The sequence below is a fragment of the Macaca thibetana genome, chromosome X (genome assembly GCF_024542745.1).
Source record: "Macaca thibetana thibetana isolate TM-01 chromosome X, ASM2454274v1, whole genome shotgun sequence".
Classification (NCBI taxonomy): Eukaryota; Metazoa; Chordata; class Mammalia; order Primates; family Cercopithecidae; genus Macaca; species Macaca thibetana.
The window spans coordinates 87,759,087-87,770,553 of NC_065598.1; the positions used below are offsets into that span (position 1 = coordinate 87,759,087).

The 11,467-nt window shown below is 32.0% G+C and overlaps 1 non-coding gene across 1 annotated transcript; it reads left to right on the forward strand.

Annotated features, from left to right (window-relative positions):
* Positions 1 to 2,965: 2,965 nt before the first annotated feature.
* LOC126947076 (U2 spliceosomal RNA) lies at positions 2,966 to 3,156 on the forward strand. Its single transcript, XR_007722919.1, has one exon. It is a non-coding gene; the product is annotated as a U2 spliceosomal RNA (small nuclear RNA).
* The last annotated feature ends 8,311 nt before the right edge of the window (positions 3,157 to 11,467 follow it).

Consider the following 11,467-nt stretch of genomic DNA (forward strand, 5'->3'; position numbering starts at 1 on the left):
ACAGAAGGTCATTTTTGATATTTTTTTGTCTTTGTGCATAAATTGTGCTTTTTTGGAAGTAACTTAAAACACAAATACCGTTTAACTATGAGCTATGAACAGTTACACCTACTGACTTAATGTGTGTTGTTTTCCAGAAGGTTCCATTCCATTTGAAGTGACTTGCCCAAGGTCACAAAAGCAACTTAGAGGCAGTCTGGAATAGAATCTAGGTCTCCCTGGTCAGTGTGCTTTTCGCTATATCGCCTGTCACATCTTTCACCATAGTAAAAGGGCTTATGTACATTTTTTAAAATCACATGTGTAATGATCGTATAGCCTGAAATAGTCCAAAGTGTTAAAACTAGTTTTGGTTATCGATTTGAATAGTAAATACCAAACTAATGTGTGTTAAATAGTAAAATGGTGACTCTTTTTCAACACATTAAAGACATAAAAATACTAACTCTAATTTTCTGAATGAAGCTTAAATTTTATAAAGCAACGTTACATACATTATAACATTTACCATCTTGAATGTTAGGTACATCTCCTACATGAGGTTTTATGCTACAATTTAAACTTTAAATTTTACTGAAATGTCACTATAATACTTTACTGCAACTTAGATCTCTTTTGAGTCCAAGAAGTGTGTTTTGCAGAAATACTGTAAAAACAGTTTTATAGTCATCTTAATTTTAGTAGCAGATCCCTATGACTTAAGACCCCAAAATACATTAAGGTAAAGTTTTAATGTTCCATAAACACTACCAATCATTCAATTTATGGAATTTACATTTTGTTTATTTACAGAAAATTAAATATTTGCCCCATTTTAAATATTTTAAATGTGTTTGCTCTATTGCTAAAAGTGTCTAACACATTGAACTTTTAATAGATTAATGGAATGGAGTTGTAAACTATTCTTCAGCAAACACACCTTTAAAGGTCATGCTGTTCTCAAAATATAAATTAACAAGTTTTGGCTAAGTGCAAGGAAGTAGTATAAAAGCCAGCAACCTCAGTTATATTTTAGTCTTGTTATATTTGTTTGAACGAAAATTTATCTTACATAGCTATCTCTTTTTTTCCAAAATGTAAAAGAATTTTCTTGTGAACAGACAGCATTTGATCTAGCAAAAGTTATTGGTCTATTTTTTTTGTTTGTTTTCTTTTTTACCAGAGCCATGTATTCCTACTGCATAGCATACATTTTTAGAGTAAACTATTTTAAGAAATAATTTGAATGTCTTTAATTTTCAGAGAAAATTTTAGGTGTAGGTTTTTAATTGCATAACTATTTTGAAACTACTATATAGATAAATTTTAAAATTTTATTAATGTGGTGAAAAAATTCAATGAGGAAGAATCTCCTTGATTCAGAAGCTACTGAAGACAAACAAGTAAAGTTGGAAATTGTTAAAGGACTAAAAGGGCAGAAAAATTGTCAATATCATTTTCTTATCTAGATATAGCTGACTTGACAAACTGATTATTAAAAGTAGCAAGTTCATAATAACTGAAAAACCCAAGTTCATTTCGAACCAAAGATTATGGTTAAAATGCCAATGCCAAATTTACCAAAATAATTATGTTTTGCATACTGAATAATAATTATATATATAGTTGATACAAATTAATCCTTAGTTTTAACTTAGTTTTATCTTAGATGTCTGCGTCTGTGCCCCTGTGAAGCAGGAGGTAGTCTAATTATCTCCATGTTATGAATATAGAAATTGAGACTTGCCTAAATGTATAAAAACAGTAAATGGCCACTTCAGGGATCACACTCACATCTTTTTCACTTAATAGTCCAGGTTTTTAACCAGAATGCAAAATATAAATTTATTTTTGTTTGTATTTTGAAATATCATTTAACTATATTAATAATTGCTATGCACATAAACTTTTCAATTTCTCTTTAGATAAATGTTTTATATTATATCCATTTCTCAGCTTTATTAACTGTGTTAGGAGTGTAGAACACCATGCCTTGAGGAAACATAAAAGTACATCAGTTAAACTGAATATTAAGGTTTTTCTTCTTTCTGCTGGACAGCTTAATTGTAGGAGAAATATTCTGTCTATAAAATCGCCTGTCATTAACAATTCAGTTACAGCCTAGTGAATGTGAACACACACACTTGAAGTGTCTAATTTAAAACTAGATTTTCTCTTTTGATAATTCTACTTTTGTTGTAGGTTATATAACGAGTTTAAGCAAATTAAAATTATAGATGGCTTGTGATCTTTCTCATCAAAGTTGATTGCATTTTTACTTCACTTGTATTAGAAATTTGACAGATTTGATCTAGAGGCATGTACAGCTTTGATTTTTAATGGATTTGCTTGGACAATCTCAAGTTAAAATAAGAGCTTTCAATTCTAGTCTCTGTTAAGAAATCCTGATTCATAATACTGAGATAAATACTGGAGGGATAAAATGTCTCTCAGTGTTAAATAACTAAATAACATTTGTTTGAACTATAAAGGGAGAATTGAGTTTATTTACAATCCATCTGCATAGTACATCTAGTTGAATCAATCAATTATTTTAACCGATTTTCTTCCAAATTAACTGCTGGTTTTATTTTTATGTGGACGTTAGCGTTATTGTCCAAAAAACTCACTCTGTATTTCTCCTTAGGACAACTAAAATGCAGCAATTCCTTATTCTTTAATCATATCCTTAGGGCTTATCAGTCAAAATGGAATATTATGAGTCAAAGATATTGATCAAAAGTAAGTCGAAAGTTAAAATATCTTCTCTTGGATTTATTTTCTTCATAACTATCATGCAATAATGATGCAAATGCAGTACAGACAAAAACATAGATGAACACAGATGCATTTGCTTGATAAGTACAAACAAGAAAACAGCATGGAAAAATTTTGCCCAACCAAACTTTCATTCTATTAACTAAGCTTTATGTTTTTTTCTTATCTTGATATTTTAAAAACTTGAAAAAAAAAATAAAGAATCAGTATCACTTCTCAGCCTTTTGGCTAAGATCAAATGTGGTTTCTGTTATTATCAGTTTAATATCTGATACGTCCTCTATCTGAGAACAATATATTAAATGGATTTTTGGAGCGGGGAGATGGAATAGGAGGTTGCTATGTCCACTCCACACATCGATCTCGTATTGCAGTACCTCCAGGAACGGTGTTCCCCTCGGGTGTTTCAGGCTGGGCGTGGTGGCTCACGCCTGTAATCCCAGCACTTTGGGAGGCTGAGGCAGGTGGATCACCTGAGGTCAGGAGTTCGAGACCAGCCAGATCAACATGGTGAAACCCCATCTCTACTAAAAATACAAAAATTAGCCAGGCATGGTAGTGGGCGCCTGTAATCCCAGCTACTCAGGAGGCTGAGGCAGGAAAATCACTTGAACCCAGGAGGCAGTGGTTACAGTGAGCCGAGATTGTGCCACTGCACTCCAGTCTGGGCAACAGAGTAAGACTCCATCTCAAAACAAACAAACAAACAAAAAATCAGTAGAATCACTTTTCTAAAATATAAGTACACAGACACTTTTACAAATATATGATACACAATGGCCTTCAAATTAGATCTAGACAAATAGAAATTTATTTTCAATAGTGCTTAGAAATTATGTTTCTCTTGCTGATATTCAGTGTCACTTTGTTACTTGAAAATTCTACTTGTCACAGAAAACAATCTATTTTTGTAAGACTTAGGTTGTCTTCCTGCTGTTGGGATATATTACCACCAGATAGCAGTGAGGTTTTAAGAACTCATTTCTTGTTGGAACATATTTTATTCAGACATGGATTATTTCTTCTTTTAATATATATAATATACATAATTTCTGAAATTATGTAATAAATCATAAAATGTTTCTATTCGAAACATACTTTAAAAAAAGATTAAGTCACATTTATTCTGCTTGCCTTATCATATATCATCAATTAATACTTAATGAAATCCTACCCTTCTCCAGAGATTTTGAATAGCTTATTTTTTACCTACTCCATATTTTCTATTTTCCTGAATTATCTCTTAAAAAAACTCATACATGCATATTTGAAATTAAAATGTTAGGATATTCCACAAAGTTGAATAAAGCTTTTAACTAAATCCATTACCTCCTAAACACAAATCTGTTTCTTCACTGACATTAAAAAAGTGTATCTATAGCTAAAATTTCTATTATCCTTCAATTAATAATAAATCACAAATATACATAGTTCTGTTAAGTAAAAGACCACATGTCTATTGAGGAATTGTGCTAGGCTCACAAGAGTGAGTGTGAGATGATTACTAAGAGACTGTTTGCTATGAAGAGTAAAACACATTTTTTTTTTTTTTGTATAATGTGATACATGATATAAATGAGCTTGATAAGATTGTTTAAAGACAAAAAAAAAAAGTAGATTTCTGGCCTTTCACTTGATTTACTATGAATTTCTGCAAAACTACTCAGTTTCCTGGTTGTGAAATAAAAATACTGACTCTTTAACAACTTGTCTGACTGTGCAAATGAGTGATAAAAATGTATTATTCAGAATAGAACTGAAAGGTGTGAGGCTCTAGATGTTAAACATTTATATTCATAAATTACCATAAACACTGAACACTGATATGTGTTCATAAGTAAATAAATACATTTTTAAAATTAGTTGTTACATATAACTTATAAAACCAGATGAGATGCCACATAACAAAGTTGTATATTTTCTACATATTTTGCAAGTGCACTTATAGAGATATATGTCTATTATTCCTATATTAGACATTAGTATTTATGGAGAGGCATATGTGGATACATATGCCTAAATATTCCTGCTTAGACAAATGGCAATATAATGATTATACACATGTTCCTAAATAAAAATTTGCATTAATCATGTGTACTAATCAAGGAATAACAAACTAGATCATTTGAGGTTTCATTTACAGAATCAGTTCCAAATATCTTTCATCTAGTAGCATTTTGACTCCTTTAGTAGACCCTACAACATTCCAGATCAGGGGAGTTAAAAGGTGCAAGAAAGTTGCCAGGTTCACATAGTAGGGAGATTGAACTGATACCTCATTAAGGTTTTTGCTGGTGGCTCCCGCCTGTAATTGCTCCCAGCACTTTGGGAGACCGAGGTGAGCGGATCGCTTGAGGCCAGGAGTTTGAAATCAGCCTGGACAACATGGCATAACCCTGTCTCTATTAAAAATACAAAAATCAGACGGGCGAGGTGGCACACGCCTGTAATCACAGGTACTTGGGAGGCTGAGGCACAAGAATCGCTTGAACCCAGGAGGCGGAGGTTGCAGTGAGCCGAGACCGCGCCACTGCACTCCAGCCTGGGCGCCAGAGAAAGATTCTGTCTCAAAAAGAAAAGATTTTTACATAACACTTTTCACACTCTTCCATTTTCTCCCTACTTTCTCTTTTCCTTCTACTCTCTTTTTTCCTTCTTCCATTGAATTTTCACTACTCTTTCTTCATAAAGTTGTTGAAAGATTAAATATTTTACTGCAATTCACTGTTTCCTACTTCTGTTCTTCTACAAATAGGCATCTGTGTCAAAAATAATCACTTTGAAAATCTCCTTTATTATTCTGTTTTTAAGCATCTCTCTGTCTAAAAGTAAAAACAAAATGTACAATTAGGAATATGTGCTTTGGCTCTTTAAGGCAACTGCTTGCCCCATACTCTGACTTTAGCCCTCAATTGTCTTGGAGATGCACAGTAAAAGGATATATGCCTAGGAGAATAACGCTGTGATATACTGTATATCTAAATATTGTCTGACAAAGTTAACACAGAAAACTATGGATTTTTTTTATTAGCGTTTGGAACAAAGATGATACATAATAGATTATTTTGCTATAATTAAAATGATTTTCTATGTGTAACTTAATGTTCATGTTCCTAATTTTGGTTGTTTCCATTTAGCATGTGAGGTAGCAATTGCTTTCTTTTGAAAATTTAGACCCTTTCTACTGCTGTCATTGACTTTGGAAGGAAAGCAAAACCAAAGGCAAACTAACCCTATAATAAATATATTCAGTTGATCATTCATGTTAAGATACTTGATGGCTTACATTTAATGTTAGGGATATTTAGTTTACATTCAAAAGTTATTCATTTTTACTTAAAACATAGAAATGCTGTTTTTTTTTTTTTTTTTTTTTTTTTTTTTTAAAAAAAAAAAGGTTTATTGCTGGGAGCCCTGGGCTGTAATCCCAGCACTTTGGGAGGCAGAGCAGGGCAGAGAACTTGAGCCCAGGATTTCCAGACCAGCCTGGACAACATGATGAAACCCTGTCTCTACAAAAAAATACAAAAAAATAGCCAGGTGTGGTGGCATGTGGCTGTAGACCAAGGTACTCTGGAAGCTGAGGTGGGAGGATTACTTGAGCCTGGGAGGTGGACGCTGCAGTGAACCATGATCATGCCAGTGCACTCCAGTCTGGGCAACAGAACAAGACCCTGTCTCAAAAAAAAAAAAAAAAAAAAAGAGTTTATTATCCCATCTAGGCTTCAAGTAAAATGATTTAAATAAGAAGGGCAGTTACTTATTCAACTCAGAAGAATTTAAAAGAAAACATAAAGGGTTTTAAACAGCAGTATCCATTTTCTCTCTTTGTTAGTCAACAAAAAAAAGGAGGCTCTTGAGTCAAAATGTAGACAAAAGGTAACATAGGCTGCATTTTGTGCCTGAATAATGGAGATTTCTTCAACAGAAACTGATTGAAAAACATTTGCATGGAAGTAGTAGATTACCTTTGATTATATTCAAGGGGAAGGAAATAGTCAAGCATAATTTTCCTGAATAAACTTTTCTTTCATTAGTGAAAGTTACATTTTTGGAGTGATATAAACACTTTAAAACACTTTATACACAAAGTAAATTCATATAGACAAATTACATATTTTAAAACTATAAATATTTTCACAGTAAAGTTGAAATTATACATGATATGATTGCAATATTAATTACTAATGATTTGTTTTGCAGAAAGATTCTTCATTGTGTAAATGAATTCATCATAGACTCCAAATATCAAGCTCTCAGAATGTATTAAATGTAGCATTTGTTATCAGTCCTCCAGGTGTTACATATGACTCCCAGTCACACTTAGATGACAATATATGTGAAAGATGCTTAGGAAAGGGAAGAGTCTGAAAGCCCAACATATATTAAATAACTTTATTTAAATGAAACAATAAAATCCTGATTGATTTGAAAGCACACTGATGCATTAACAATGCACTTTCTTGAAGAATTGGTCTCGAGAGAAAATGCTTCACTGAAATAATTCAGAAAATGCCCTTCCGGCAAGTGGGGCAGATTCTCTTCCTGTCCATCATAGCATTCTATATGTTTAAGGAGCAATGCTGACAATCATAAACATGCATCTGCATGCACACATTAGAAAAGATGGAGTAACATGTCTATCTAAGTTGTTGTTGGCAATCTGTGTTCCTGCTCAGTGGAAATCTTTCAAATTAAATATGGGCAATTTTCTTTATGTAGATGCTAGAGAAGGATCTCTCTCAGCTCATATTTGTGTGCCTTTTGTCATTTTTTCTTCACAGTTACAGTAACCTATGCTAGTACAGTATGCTGCACATAATTTAGGTCAATTAATTCTGTTGTCTACAATACATCTTTTTTGATCCCCTGTTTACTGCTTCTCACCACCACACCTTGTCTTGTCTGCTACAGCTCTCAAATAAGAAATTTATCTTTGCATATTTAAACATCCTATGCCTCACCCCATATTAAAGTTACATTATTCAGAAGGCCCACACATTCTGACAATTTCTATATATTTATTAATGCCCACCTGCATGAAATAAGCTTTCTTGCACACTTAGTTTTGTGTTTTCCCCAGATATTTGGAATAAATCTTTTCCTATTGATGTAGTGATTTGTATGGAGAATTGCATATTAGTGGAAAGTCTGACTACTAAATATCTACATAGAATATATGAAGTCGGACTACATGAAATTTATATTTTTCAGATCAAAATTGGTTAAATATCAGCAATTTTATCTATTTCAACCAATAAAGGTCACAGTCCAGATGTACTGAAACAGAGAAAAATCATAATTGTCAGTGGAGATATCTTCTGAATTTCTCCTCACATCTGCAGATTTGTCCAGACAATTACTTAGGCTTAAGTAAAAATTAGTGTTAGAGAAGTCTTTATGAATAATGCATACTTCTGGAGGAAGTGAGATTTGATCACTTCTCAGCCTTTTGGCTAAGATCAAATGAAAGTCACTTTATAAAGTTGAGACTTCTGATTTAATGTTAATATGAGTTTCTGAAAAATGAAACACAGTTCTATTAATGCCTCAGTACAAATTACTCAATTATGCGACATCAATTTCAATGAAATGTAGCATCAAGTAAATCTATTTTCCTATTCAATTACTTATTGAATGAATAGGCATTTTTCTAATGAGATAGGCATTTGGATCAAATGTTAGCATTTTTTGTTTCTGCAGATTTATTGTGTTTGCAATTTAATATGGATTATAGAAACACATGGAATGATGCCTCCGTATAATTGTTTTTCCCATTATCAGAAATTTTGCAAAATTTGATTCCTGAGAAAAAGATAAATTAACAAAACCATTTGCCATCAGTTACCTTTTCCCTTTTTTTTTCTAAACTTGCATTTCAAACAGGAGAGCTCTTTATTGGGTGATGTCCTTAATAATTACAATCTAGATTCTGAATCCAAAACTTTACTAAGTTTTATTTATTTTAGTGTAGGTGAAAAATAAACATATTTTGTATTGTATAAAGTCTGTGTAGTAGCTAAGAGCTTAAGCTTTTGACTCATATAAATCTTTCAAATTTTAGCTGTGTACCTTAATAGGTATGTGAACTTGGGCAAGTTATTGAAACTTTTAGAGTCTCAATTTCCTCATATGTAAATGGAAGTGACAATAACAGTGCATTTATCATAAGATTGCTGTATTAAATGCACTTAGCACAGTTCTTGCCTTGTAATAAGAATTCAATAAATGTTAGCTACTATTACTTTAATAACTGATTACATTCTTTGGAAATTGTATTAAGATGACTCCAGCTGCTTAGTGAATCACTGTATTTGTCACCATAGTAATTTGCAGAAACATGAATCTGTATTTCCTTTATATATTTTTAATAGGATTAGGACTTGCAGGAGTTTGCTAGTGTGTATATGATCTTGGCAGCAGGAATCCAAATAGCCTGAGTAGAAAACTATGAATTTTCCCACATTTTTTCAATCACATATGGATAGAGATAATCCCCACTGTTGGCTAAATTGTGGAAGTTTTACGCTTCTTGTATTGGTGGCCTTGCTGGCAACAGTAGTCTACAAATAAAGAATGTTCTTTCTTAATAGCTTAAGCAATGTTAACATGATACATTCTCTCTTTTTACCAAATAAGTCTTTTCAAACTCTTAGCAAAATTAATCATTTAAAAAATTGTCGAGTTAATTAAAAGAATATTATATCCTTAAAATATGCCATTTTAATGGAAAGTTTTTGGTCAGTGAGAATATGATTTATTTACAATAATGCCACAAAATATGAAGTGGCAGTTTTATATTTCATGTGGTTCTGGTCATTTTTAATTAACCGGAGAGGAAGTAAGAAAAAAATAAAGATAGTTTAAAACATAATTAATTTAATTAAAATTTTAACTTTTGTTTATACAGTCTTTAGTAATGTATTTATTGGCTTTTCTGAGGAATTTGGTATTTCTGAGGAAATTCTATTTTTAAATAAATGCTACTTTAAATAAATGTTACTTCATTTTCAAATGACTGCTCAATCAACATGTATAAAAGTTGTGGATTTCTTTGCTTTTATGACAAAAGTGGTATTGTATTTTTAAACTGATCACTTTATTAGGTCAGAGAGGGTACAGTTCCAAGTGTAATTATTTATTGTTTAGTTGTATATTTATAAACATTTTAGTTTTGAACCATTAGATATTTATGTAATTTAAGTATGAAAGTTTAAAAATGGTTCCTATAATAATAGACATATGATAAAATGTCATGATAAAAGACAACCAAAGAAATATTACTTGATCCTACTTAGAAAGAATAATTTTCCAGGGGAACTTTACTCGGTTTTAGAGAGAAATCCAATAATAAAGCTCTTCTTTCATTTTTCAACATGATACAACCAGATAATTTGGAAAACTAGTAAATATAACCTATAGTAAAATGGTCAGGAAAAATACTCATTTCCATTTATGATAACTGAAGTGACAAAAAGACTCCTAGAAGTTACATTTTCCCTTTGTGATATATTAAAGAACAATGAATATACTAAACTTTAAGAAGGACATTTTTGTGAATATAAAGGATAATGGATCAGATTTAAGTTTCTATAACCACTTCTAATTCTATTCACGTGATCTGTTTAAAAATTGCTTATTACAACGTATTTAAATGTAGTAGTCATTTTGAAACATTTTAGTTCCCCAAGATACAGAAATATACAAAAAACATACATGTTTGAGACCCATAATTCAGTTTCTCCCTAAAAGGCATTTCATCATCCAATCTTCTGGCATTCTTTAAACGAGACACTAGACCCTTTTCATCTAGATATTGCATGTTTCATATATTATACATACACACATGTATGTGTATGCATGTATTTTTAAAATCATTATTTGTAGTAACATATCAAAAAGGAATTTCTAATATTCCAAGGTTCTAATGTTAGGATAGAAACATATTCACAATAGTGTTTATCAGTTTCATGTATTTAGAGTAGTTTCATACTAAAATAAGTGATTAGGCTGGGTACGGTGGCTCATCCCTCTAATCCTCGCACTTTGGGAGGCCAAGGCAGGAGACTTGCTCGAGCCCAGGAGTTCCAGACGAGCCTGGGGAACATAGTGAGACCCTGTCGCTACAAAAAACGTTTTTTTTTTAAAAATTAGCTCCTCACGGTAACGCGTGCACCTGTAATTCCAGCTACAGGGGAAACTGAGGTGGGAGTATGACTTGAGCCGAGGAGCTAGAGGCTTCAGTGAGCCATGGTGGCACCACTGCACTCTATCCTGGGTGACAGAGTGAGATCCTGTCGCAAAATAAAATTAGTGATTAGGACAAAAAAGATATAGGGCAAAATAAATAGAATGCTTACCCACCTCAAATAAAAAGAACACAGTATTTGTTAATATGAAGGTGATACTGGATAAGTGAAATGCCTAGGACTTTTTTCTTAAATAATTTAGTATATTTTATGTGAATAAGGGACTATAAAGTAGGGAGATCAGCAGGACTGTAAAAGTGGGTGGGGGAGAAGAAAGTTTGCTAGTCAAACTTGATTTAATTTGACTGCCTTTTTAATAGCATGTGGCTGAATGTTTTGATCTATTTGTAATAAATATTTTAAGGATTTGCTAATTTTTGAAAATTGGCAAGAAATACTCATTTTTTCCTGTCTTGAGGTATGCCAAAAATAAAACTTTCTAGAATAAAAAAATTAAAATG